Here is a 12,440-nt window from a genome sequence, read left to right on the forward strand (position 1 = left end):
TTCCTTCCCCCTCTTTCTGTGGTTCCTTAATTAAATAATAATAATTTCTGCATATCTAAATTAACTTCATTTGTTCATTTATTCATCTACTCTACTTTAAATATATACTCTTATGAAACTGCAGGTTATTACAATATTCCTGCCAATGTTCTTATCTGTTTACTCTTTGTCTGTTTACACTCAGTGCCAGCCGCCGCAGCTGCAGCATCCACAACCCGCTTCTCCGCCTTCTGATGTCCTGCCGTGGCCGGCACTGAGTGACGGAAGGCTGTGCAGCCGCAGCAACCACCACCTCCTCCCGTACCAGGTGTCGCCCGCAGCCACTGCTCTGGGCACCAGAGCAATGCCATGCAGCTCGGCCCCAGAAGTAACTGCTGCGGCATCCCCTCACAGGGTGCAGGACAGCGTGGGAAGGATGCTGGAGCTGCTGCTATAGTGAGAGTTCTTCGGCAAGGAGAATGCACCCAATTGGCGGGGGCTGCTTGTGCCAGTCCTGAAGGTGAGGAAGGGGCGCTGGGTGTGTGAGAGAGGGGGGAGGGATCCAGAAAGGCTGGCCTGGGGGGGGGGGGAGAGAAAGGCCAACTGGCTCCTCAGAGAGAGAACTTTTGCCTTCCTCGAACTCCCCCTTCACTCACCCCATGCACTCCTCCCTCCAATGGCAATGGGTAGATCACTGCCAGTTTTTTATTATACTCGGTAGCAGATTGCAGCCTGGTCTATTACTTTCATTTTGTGAATCACTGATCTCGTTAGATAGTAAGATTCATGTTAAATTGCTATTTTAGGTGTTGTTTTTAATTGTCTGGAAAGAATTAATCCATTTTGCATTACTTTCTATGGGAAACCACCACTTGGTTTTTGAACGCTTTGGTTTTGGAACAGACTTCCGAAACGGATTAAGTTTGAGAACCAAGGGACCGCTGTATGTTTATTTGGTTTTTAATTAATTAATTATTAAATTTTCCTATTACAGAACTATGGTTTGTTTTATATGGACTAGTTAGCTTTGTCATCCTTATCAATTCTTTCTGAAAGAGCTCCTAATATATTTCCTGGCATTTTTTGGTGTCTATTCCAAAGATTTTCAAGTGCAGTCTTCGTCTGTTGAAAAAACAAAAACAAAGGAATACATTATGTTATAGCTAAAGGAATAGGAAAAAGCTAAAGGAGTCAGACCCAGTAGCATTAAGAATCCCATTTTTTGCAGCTACAGAAGCACAATATGTAATTTCTTTCTGGGATCAGAAGTAAAGGCAGATAAGGATTTTTAGCTAATTGTGGTAGGAAACTGTGGCGTTTGCCCCTTCCTGGGGAATATATGAATGTGCAGGTGTAAGTAAATGGTTAAGTGGCTGACCCTAGGTGGACCAATAAACAGAGGGAGGAGGAGCTGGGGCAGTTGAAAAAAGGCAGTTGGTGTTGGGCAGTTGGTTAAGAGCAGTTGGTTGGTTGGTGGTTGGTGATTGTGAGGGTTGGTGGTGAGGTAGAGTGGTGAGTGTAGGATCAAGACAGGGTTGAGATAAGAATATATGCCAATGTAACTACCATATTTTTCACTCCATAAGACACACTTTTTTTCCTCCTAAAAAGTAAGGGGAAATTTCTGTGCATCTTATGGAGCGAATGGTGGTCCCTGGAGCTGAATTGCCCAGGGGCCAAAAGAGGATCATGCTTTTTATTTTACAAAGAGAAAAAGGGGTGTTGAAAGGACCCCGCTCAGCAGCTGATCAGCAAGAGATCAGGAGAGAGATAAGAGTCCCCGGCACCCTTTCAGCCCCGCCCTCCTTTGTTGAATGTGCTGCAGAGGGAGGCTGTTTGCTTCCCCATGTGACTGGCTGAATAGATTATCTGTCTGGAAACTGTAGAAAAGGCTCCCTTTCCTTTAGAAGCTGCAGAAATGTGAGTTGAACCCCATAAAAACAGAGCTTTGCAAAAAAAACTGCAAAACTTTTAGCTGATCTTCAAAAAACAGGGTTTTTCCCTTTGCAAAAAAAGCTGCAAAACTTTTAGCTGATTCTCAAAAAAACAGGGCTTTTAGAGGAGGAAAACCAGAAAAATATTTTTCCCTTGTTTCATCCTCTAAAAACGAGGTGCGCCCTATGGTCCGGTGCGCCCTATGGTGTGAAAAATACGGTAATACCTTACTTTTGTTGATGTTTAAAATAAACACAATTTCTTTGTTCAAATCAAAACCCTGACTGTGACAATGATTACCGGGGGGGGGGGATCCTGGTTGGTGGCAGCAAAGCACTGTGGTGGCACAGGGATCAATAGACTGTGAAAGGTCTGGGGACCCTGTGCGATCGCCACAGAAACCATCTCTCCAGATCCCAAGGCATATTCTGCTGGCTCCCCTGCAAAGGATAGGGAGGAAATTACCGGTACTGTCTCCTTGCTTACTGAACCTTGAGCATGAACCCATAATTCTCACTCAGACCCTGCTTTGCAGTGTTCAGCCAAAATGCATGTACCAGGGGACCCATAATGCAATAATGCCTCAGTATAACTCGTCTTTCTCTCTGCAACTTTCTCATCTGTACAGATTTAATGCAGTAGGAGCAAACAAACCACACCACTGTCAAATGACAATGACTGCATCCCAACAATGTGAAATAAAAGGAAGGAATCAGAAGAAAAAATGAAAAAAATGAAATTTAAAACCAAGGAAAAAGCATTCTGGATGCCAGGAGAGCACCCAAGAGAAACAGGACTTTCTCCCTGGTGGTTGCAGAACTAATAGGGGTGGGGGGGTGCTTCTCTCCTGGAATATTCCTTCCTTGTTTCCTTTTAGACACAGGTGGAAACATTTTTGCCCAGTCTTTGAGTTATTTTGCTCTTTTAATCTGCTTTATGTGTGTTTGGCCCTTTGAGATGGTTTAACATGATATCAAACTAAATGTTTTGGAGACTTTATTTATTTGAAGGGCAGTATTACCCTTCCGTACAGAGCGCTACTTTGGGAAAGAGCTATCTTGGGCCAGGAGCACATCTCTTCCCCATCCCTAAGAGCTCCAACCAGACATCTTCAGACCATCTTCTGAATCACTATATACCAAGTAAGAAAGGTGTTTTCCAGACAGCTGCACCATTGACCATGTCATAAGTAGCTACAGGGTTTCATCATTGAGGCCCAGGCTTGGTTTTAATAGTGTATTTCTGATATATGCTTCATCTCCTAAAGCAACATCAACATATACCCTCCAACATTTCTCAAATGAAAATAAGCACATCAATTAATAATAATAATATAACAATAATAATTGTATTATTTATACCCCACCCATCAGACTGGGTTGCCCCAGCCACTCTGGGTGGCTTACAACATATATAAAAACATAAACATTAAAAAAAACTTCCGTATGCATGGCTGCCTTCAGATGTCTTCTAAAGGTTGTATAGTTACTTAACTCCTTTGCTCATGAGTCGCTTAACTCCCTATCCTCCAACATTTTTCCGTGGAAATAGGAACATCCTAAGGAAAAGCGGGGCATTCCAGGATCAAATCAGAAACCCTACCAGGATGGCATCTGTAAATTCAGGACTGTCCCTGGAGAACAGGAATACTTGGAGGGTTTTTAGCAGTCTTCTGGGAGGAATTGAGAATATAAGAAGAATCCTGTTGATGAGACCAAAGGCCTCTATAGTCCACCGTCCTGTTTCCCGCAGTGTCCATCTAAAGTAGTAGCCATCACCACATCTTGTGCTGGCAAATTCCATAGTTTATGTTTCAGAGCTACCTTGTGGTCTATCATGCTCAGGAAAATTGCACGCTCAAGGTCTCACTATACAATGTTATATTAATCACATTGGCTGTGTTGCCCACTACACATTTACAGACAATCCCCTTCTCTTGCCACAATCCATGAAGCTATTTTTAAAGGCTTTGCTAATTGTAGCTCTGTGAGGTGTAAGCTACATTCTCCAGGTTTGGGGGGGGTTAAATGTGATTAACATGTATGGTGTTTAAGCAGCCACCAACTGACCCTTTCTTCTGTAACATGTCTTGATTTTGTACATACCTCATAAAATATTTTGCTTTTCCTTAGTATGGCTTACAGTATTACATATATGAATATCCATGCCTTTGTTTTGATCCTTACGAAGCCAACCAAAACTTGTAGCTCTTGTGACCCTGAGCTGGGTTCAGAGCTACACTCCTGATGCATTGTGGCAACTATTGTTCCAGTGTTTCAAGTCTGAAATTCTGATGCTCAGTCCTATGAAGGTATAGGAGCTGTTAATACTGAATTATTGGTATGAAAGAAACTTTTACTCGCCATGCCATATCTTTTCAAATATATCAAAACCTTGAGCCATAACTTGCCTTGGCTTGTCCCATAATTTGCTATAAAAATCATTTTCTTGGTGGTTATTCATCTTCTTGTAAATATATAACAGAAATGAGACAGCACAGCAATATATATATGCAAATAACCATAAAGAATAAAGCAAAATCGGAAACAGGAATAACTACCGAAGGTGAACCACTGAGTTCAGGTATTCTTCCAAATAAGTAACACTAATCCAGTTTTCCAAAATTTGAATAAACCAGCTCATTGTTTTCTGATCTGAAGCACAAAGTGTATGCCAATGAAATAAATCAAGTGAAATTTACCTCAGTTGTGATGGTATCTTTCCCCCCAGTTTACCCGTAAAACAGAAAATGCAGTAAATCAGTTTGAGCTGCCACCCCAGAGCATTCATGATTGCAGGAAATCTCATGCTATTTGATTTTTTCCTTTTTTGTAGATAATTTTTATTGGTTTTTTCCCTTTTTTCAAAACAATTAAAGTAATAAAAAGTAATCTAGAAACAAGTATAACCCGAACTTAAATATCCAAAAATTTAAGCCACTCTTTTCATTTACATTTAAAGATTTGAATCCCCTCCCTTCTTCCTTCTTATGTCTTCTCTAACTCAAATATCAATATATCGCACATCAGTTCTTCTTACTCCAATTTAAACAATAAAGATAAAAGATGAAAAATAAACATTCCCTTGTCAAGTTTCACCTTATTCTTATACTCCTATTCCAAACTTAAGTCTTTCCTTATTTCTTATATATACATTTTTCCATGGTAATCAACGCCAAGAGTTGTATGTCATTCTTTACGTCTTACACACCTTGTCCAGATAGTCCATAAATTTTCCCCATTCATTTCTAAATGTTTCTTCCCCCTGCTGTCTGACTCTCATTGTAATTTTTGCGATTTCCATATATTCTGTAACTTTCTGTTGCCATTGCTGCACAGTTGGTACGGTTTTTTTCTTCCAGACCTGCGCTAGTAAGAGTCTCGCCCCTGTGGTCGCATATAAGAAAAACTTTTGGTCGCATTTCTTTATCTCTGACCCCACCATTCCTAGAAGGAATGCCTCCGGTGTCTTTATGAAAGTGTATTTGAGTATTTTTTTTAGTTCATTATATATGTCTTTCCCGTGTTTTCCCCACTGTAACCAGCCAAGCGGTCATATTTTTTCCAACATTCATCGTGGAGATGTACAAAATTATTAATGTACTAGTGGTTTAAGCCCATTAAAATAATGGGCGCTAGAACATATGTGGTAAACATACATGCTTACTCAGGAGTAAACAATGGGACTTAACTGCAGGTAAGCATACATGGGATTTACTATCACGCAGTGCCTGCAAACCTATGCACACTTACAAAGGAGTAAGCCTCATTTGAACGCACTGGGATTTCCAATGAAGCCTGCATATGAGCAGACTGCAGCGCTATGAAATTTTGTATTTAATTATCAGCTGAGCAATATGCCTCCCTTGACGGCGCAGCGACCCACCTAAACCACCTTTGAGTGCAAAAAGGGGCTCCCCATATGCCTTTCAATTCGAGAACTACAGCCCCCACAACCCTCCACTCCCATGGCTTTCCCACCGCGGCTGCCCGTGGTGCCGCCTGCTTCCCTTTCCCTTCATGTCCTCTCCGAAACAGCCTCCAGCGCGGGAAGGCGGTGTGCACAGCCCCGGTGACGCGCCGCACGAAGCCCAGGTAGAAGAGCAAGGGGGGTGGGGTGTCGAAAAGATAGATCTGGCTGCTCCGTTTCTTTTTAGCGTTAGGAGAATTTCCGGGAGAGACACTTCGGTGGTGTTTGGCTTTGGAGGGGAGGGATGGAGATGGGCTTACCCAGGTGTCAGCGGAGAAGCCCTCGTTCGTGATTGTGCCAGTGCATCCCAACAATATTGTTCCTGATTTAAATGATTTAAGGGGTACAGAAACCCTTCATCCCATATACAACTCCCAGGAAGCACTACTTTATGTCTGTGCACCTGTGTGCATACAATCACACTCTTTGACATCATATTTCATCTAGTTACACTGACTGTAACAGTATCCCTACTAAGCAGTGACAAAATGGATTATTTAAAACCCAAGGGGGATTTTAGGATGACAGGACAGATAATGTTTTAACACCAAATATTTTATGAAGGCTAAACATTGTGGAATAAAGCAGAGAGAAATTGTTACTTGCTGCAAATCTGCATGCTAACGTCTTGCTGCTCTTTTGGTTTTACTTTGGATACTGGGAGTTCCAAGCCTGCCCATAACATGGGCTCAGCTTTCCTCATCGTGAGCTCAATCTTTGTAGCCCTCATGTTTACGTAACTCCTTTTCACATCAATCACACCCCATAGATTCAGATTCTCATTAAATTCCTTATCACCTTCAAAGTCTTATCACCTCGGGCTCCTCCGCTGCTGGTGCTGCTACCTCAGGAAGAAACATCACGGGAAAAGGGGTTGGGGAAACACGGCAGCCCTGCCCTGAGTGGCTCCGAGGGGGGGGGGAGAGATCCAGCCAGGGACCCCTGTCGCTCGCCGTGGGAGACGGAGGAACAGGAAAAGGAGCCGCGTTTCCCCCGGAGGAAGCGTGGGAGGGGGCTTCGAAGCGGCACCGGAGAGCGCGCGGGATCGCGGGCTGAAGGGGAGAGGGAGAGAGTTAAAGCTCGCGGGGGAAGAAGAAAGGGCGCATTGTCGTTGCCGAGCTGCTGCTGCGTGGCTTTGGCGCCTTCTTCCCACCCACCCCCCAGCCTCCCTCTCCCAGCGGGGCAAACAATTGGCCCTCCCCCGCGCTCCCGCTCTTTGCAAGGCCTCGGGGCTCTGTAGCGGCGGCAGCAGCAGCGTGGCTTTCCTCCTCGGCGTCCCCTCTCTTCTGCAGCATCGACGTTCCATTTCAACCGCCCCGCTTGAACTGCCGACGCTGCTCGTGGCCCGATGTCTCTCTGCGCCAATCCCTGTGTCCCTGGGGCACATGCGCAGTAGCACAAACCCAGAGACACACGGACTGGACGCAGAGACACTTGCATTTTATATATATAGATTATCATCATGGATTCATTTCAGGGCTGAAGTGTTAAGGAAAGTAGAAAAGGAGTTACTTCTCCATGAGTCAGCAGAAATGGCAGTTGCAGGACTTTGTTAGCCACTGGACTTTGCACTTGCTGTGTGGAGTTTGTCTCAGCAATTACTTTATAAGCTGAAATGCCCTTTTGTCTTCAGAGAGTGAAGACTTCTTGTAACAACTTCAAAGAATGTGTGTATATAGTGTGTGTCTTTTTGCCCCCGAAATAAAAGCTCTCTCTGGTGCACAGTTGTTTCCTATACTGAGCCTAACCGCTTGACTGAACTGGGGACAAACGGAAGAAGACACCTTCACCCCGGTATGGTCCCCCTTCATCACACACACAGCCAAACAAGACAATGACAAAAATCTACCAACAGCATACAAATCAATATGGCTAACCTGACCAAAAACACCCACCCACCCCACTCACACAGGAGACCAAAGAACACCACAGCCAACCGCAAAAGAACAATCACGCCTCACGCCAACCCCGACCTCTCTCACCACTAAAGGAGCACAAGCGAACAACAGAGAACCTGCACAGACAACGCTGACACCAAACCTGTATATACTTGAGTATAAGCCTAGTTTTTCAGCACACTTTTTGTGCTTTAAAAGCTGCCCTCGGCTTATACTCAAGTCAACAATTCCTTAAGAAGTGTGCAAGAACGGTGGTTCTTTATTCTCCCCAGGCAGCTTGTTCCATTCCTGAACTGCTCACATAAATGCAAACTTTAGACCCCAGAAGGCAGAAAGCCTATCAGTTAAGGAAGTATTAAAACCCCACAGGTGCTCACTTTCCCTGGCTCCTGCTTAAACAGGACAGGATCCCAGCCTTCTCTGTATAACACAAGGGAACATTGCGCTGTGGGTTAAACCACAGAGCCCTAGGGCTTGCTGATCAGAAGAATGGCGGTTCGAAACCCTGCGACGGGGTGAGCTCCACAGCAGCAAAGGAGGAAGAGGAAGGAGCAGCCCAAAGGGCTGCTTTGGGCTGCTCGTTCCTCCTCTACCACAGTGGCAAAGGTGAACCGGCTTATACCTGAGTCAATAAGCTTTCCCACATTTTTGTAGGGGAATTAGGTGCCTTGGCTTATATTTGGGTCGACTTATACTCGAGTATATGCGGTAAGTAAAACAGAAACATCGTCACCCTACCCCACCCATCCCACCCACCTTCTCTCCCTAATGTCTCAACAACAACAACCAATTTGTAAAAATGTTATATGGAAAAATACGAGAGAGACATTGCATTACTGCTGTAAATCAAGAAAATCTTTAATAAAAAGAAAAGGGGGGGGGAACACAACACCCAACAAGGCAGGTGGTGAGAACAGTGAGCTGAAGCCTGGAAGCATTTTGGAATACACTACAAAGTGCCTCTTTCTGGGGATGTGATGTGGGATTGCAGCTCTACTGCCAGGTAATAGCAGATGCAGAAGGCCAAGCCCTGTTATCACTGCCTCTAGACATTCTTTCCACTTTGGTTATTGAAGAACCATTCCACAACACCCAGCCATCACATTTTTGAAGACCCATTAGCTTTACATAGCTGAATTGCATATTTCTGATTCTACTCTATTTTCACTACATCTTTCAATTAAATAGAATAGTCCAAAAAAACATGGTTGGTTTTTTTTTGGGGGGGGGGTACGGGGACTTGAAATCACAGCTGTTTTGATTCCAATAAGACTTTTGTGCCTATAATAGCCACATGATACGGAATAATTAGATTTCTGCTTCTCAGAGTTGTAATATCTGAAAAAGCTGTAAGTGATTAATTTCCTCTTTCCACATAGCTATGAAAAGATAAGTTTCACTGCTGGGGTTTACCTTAGATATCTCACTGTTTCCACCAAGATTTTGGTGAGTCTTACATCAGACTGGATCCTTTCCACACACCCTTGCCAGGAATGAGGAAGACCTCATCCCTGGTATTAGAAGAATGATAAATTGCAGATGGGGTACCATTCTGACTAAAACAAAATGTTTTTATCTTGTGTATATTTGAGGCTACATCCAATGCTCTCCCACTGCTTGTTTGGGAGAGCAGTGTACATATGGCATTATCCACCATCCACATCTATCCTGTTCTGTCTTCTGAAATACTTTGTTGATTAGTTTCTCCCTAAACCAGCCTCAATCCTGGTTGAGATTTTCATACAACTCCTAAAATGTGACTTCCTAAAAAACCCTGGTGAGGCCAGGCAAGCTTGGTGAATCTCCAGCAGTGCCTTAAACAAGCTCCCCTTTGGGGCACTGTGAGCCCTGAAGAGTTTGGGCTGTCACAATTTGGATAATGAGCCAGGGCACTAGAGGGAGAAATCAGCTCAACGGCACACAGCCTCTAAGACTTTCACCAGAGTGACAAAACTTCCCAAATTAAATCCAAAGAAGAAGAGAGAATTCAAAGAATTAGTGGGGAATCTTTGGAAAAAAGTCCGGGAGTGAAAAAAGGGAGTCCACTCCAGATCTGGTAAAATCTGGTGGGGAAAATCAGACTAGAAAGAAATGCGTACAGTTAAAGATCTGCTGAGAGACTATGGAAGAGAAAGGGGGAGAGTTTAAACAACTCAAATTACAACTGTGGAATTTAAACAATGATATTCTCCTTCTAGTATTAGAAACACAACCTCCAAATGAAAGATAACAGTGGATCCAAACCAGGGGTAGGCAACCTAAGACCCATGGGCTGGATGTGGCCCAATCGCCTTCTCAATTCGGCCCACGGATGGTCCGGGAATCAGCGTGTTTTTACATGAGTAGAATGTGTCCTTTTATTTAAAATGCATCTCTGGGTTATTTGTGGGGCCTGCCTCATGTTTTTACATAGGTAGAATGTGTGCTTTTATATAAAATGCATCTCTGGGTTATTTGTGGGGCATAGGAATTCATTCATTTTTTTTTTTTCAAAATATAGTCCGGCCCACCACATAGTCTGAGGGACGGTGGACTGGCCCACAGCTGGAAAAAGGTTGCTGACCCCTGATCTAAACAGACTGTCTTTAAGTATACAAATTAAAAACCAGTTAAACAAGACGAAAAGAAACAGCAACCTCATACTAGCAAACAGGTGGGGAAGGAAGGAGAAAGAAAACAAGGTCTTTTGAATTACAGTTCTTGCAGCGGGGGCTTTTGAAAACTTGGGTGCCAAAGGAAATAAGATTTTATATCACAAACCAGACTTGTGAATGTGGCCAGGAGGACTGGATAATCGGTTTCCTGTGTCCTGTTCTGTTTCTCCGTATGGGAAGATATTTTGCATGTGGTTGTGTTTTCCAAAGTCGTCCTTAGGCAAAGCTGTGTTAATAGAGCGGTTTAGGGATTAATTCTGGGGCTTTGTTGCCCAATAATTGAACTAACAAGACTTCCAGATACGAGCAAGGGGAGATGGTAAACCTTCTTCCCAGATATTTACAAAAGTGAGTGGCTAAGGATTTTAGCAGGTCTCAAGTAAATCCAGCAGAGTTGAAATAGTATATTTAATTGATAACAAATTGGGTTATTAAAAAGATGCGGATTACACAGAGTAGTAGAAAAGCAAAGGAACTAGGAAAAGTGTGGAAGGGAAGTCATATGGTATACGTATACAGGCTGTAGTTGTATGTGGGACGGGGGAGGGAGGGGGAGGGGATGGGTGAAACATGCTCTCTGTTCCTGTTTTTGGAAATGCAATTTTAAAAAAATCATACATGGTTTTTATGCATGCACACACAAACAAACACGTACAAAGGGAGAGATGCTATCACAGAAATTGACAAATAACACAAAGCACATTTGCCAAACTAAACAGGAATCATTTTTTGAGATTCCTGCATTGCAGGGGGTTGACTAGATGACCCCTGCGTCCCCTCCCAACTCTATACTTTATGATTCTATGAACAAAAGTTTTTACTTACATTCCCGGTAAGCCTGAATTGCCTTTAATTCAGTCACCTCTCTGGAGAAGCACCAGAAATCCTATCTGGTGCACTTTTCCGTAGCCTAATTTCCAGCTGTACTGAGACACCTCTCTTTACATGACGGTTTCAAAAAACTGTGATAAGTGTGCCATCTGTATGAAGAGACCAAGCACCGTGAAAAAGACAGAAGGTTTAAAGAGCCGGCTGCTTGGAAGTTGTGGTCATTTGTAATCAAACATGAAATATGGAGCCACACCTACAATAGCATTCATATGGCACAGTAACATATTGGGTCACAGAGTATAGGTAGGAATTGTGGCAAGTGTGTGATCTCCCTTTGATTGTAGCTCCTATCCAAGCCAGGTACAATAAGTATTGTTATATAGTGAGTCCAGCCAGTGATAGAAGATTAACATTCACTGCAGCAAGCAAGTAAAAAGACACACACAGTGCAACCCTGCTGCTATATATAGGCACTTGGGCTAGCATATCCAACCCAGGTGAAGCTAATTAAAAGCAATCACTACCTCCCTTAACTATTTCCTGGCTGCTTTGTTGCTGTGCTGTGCCTGCAATTCAATACACAACATGTATGTTGTGTAATACATACAGTGCCGTCTTTCTCTTTGGGTTTACTGTACTGGTGGGTTGCACCACAGAGCAAGCCTCTCACAGGCGCCCCAGCGAGTCCCGCCAGCTCCCTGCAAAGCGGCTTCCCCGCCCCCTCCCAAGGCAGCAGCTGGAGTCGCGAGCAGCAGCCTCGGCAAAGCTGCTCCTCTCCCTTCGGCTCCTTCCCTGTCTCGCAGCCCCAACGTGGCTCCTTCCCTCCCAGCAAAGCGGCTCCCCCGGGCCCCTCCCCCTCCCCCTCCCCCTCCCTCCCCGGCTGACTCTCCGGCAAAGCAGCGGCTCTCGAGCAGCAGCCTCAGCGAAGCTGCTCCTCTCCCCCCCCCCCGACTCGCTGTCAACCCGCAAAGCAGCTCCGCTTGCAGCTCGCTCCTTTCCCCCCTGGTTGACAGGGAAGGAGGCGCTTCCCTGCCAGCGGGGGTCGGATGCCTGTGTGGCTCCTTGATTTTCTCTTTCTTTCTTTCTTTCTCCATTTCCTCAAAGGAAATGATAAAACGATCCTGGAGGGAGCGGGATTCTGAGCCAAAAAGAAAAGGGGGGGTGGAGAGAAGGC

General features: G+C 44.3%; 1 long non-coding RNA gene across 1 annotated transcript; it reads right to left on the reverse strand.

The window, feature by feature from the left end:
• Window positions 1-944: 944 nt before the first annotated feature.
• LOC117049383 lies at window positions 945-11,692 on the reverse strand. Its single transcript, XR_004426981.1, has 3 exons — window positions 11,261-11,692; window positions 10,542-10,661; window positions 945-1,101 (listed from the first exon to the last, which is right to left on the reverse strand). It is a non-coding gene; the product is annotated as an uncharacterized LOC117049383 (long non-coding RNA).
• Between the last annotated feature and the right edge of the window lie 748 nt (window positions 11,693-12,440).

The sequence above is a fragment of the Lacerta agilis genome, chromosome 7 (assembly GCF_009819535.1).
Source record: "Lacerta agilis isolate rLacAgi1 chromosome 7, rLacAgi1.pri, whole genome shotgun sequence".
Lineage (NCBI taxonomy): Eukaryota > Metazoa > Chordata > Lepidosauria > Squamata > Lacertidae > Lacerta > Lacerta agilis.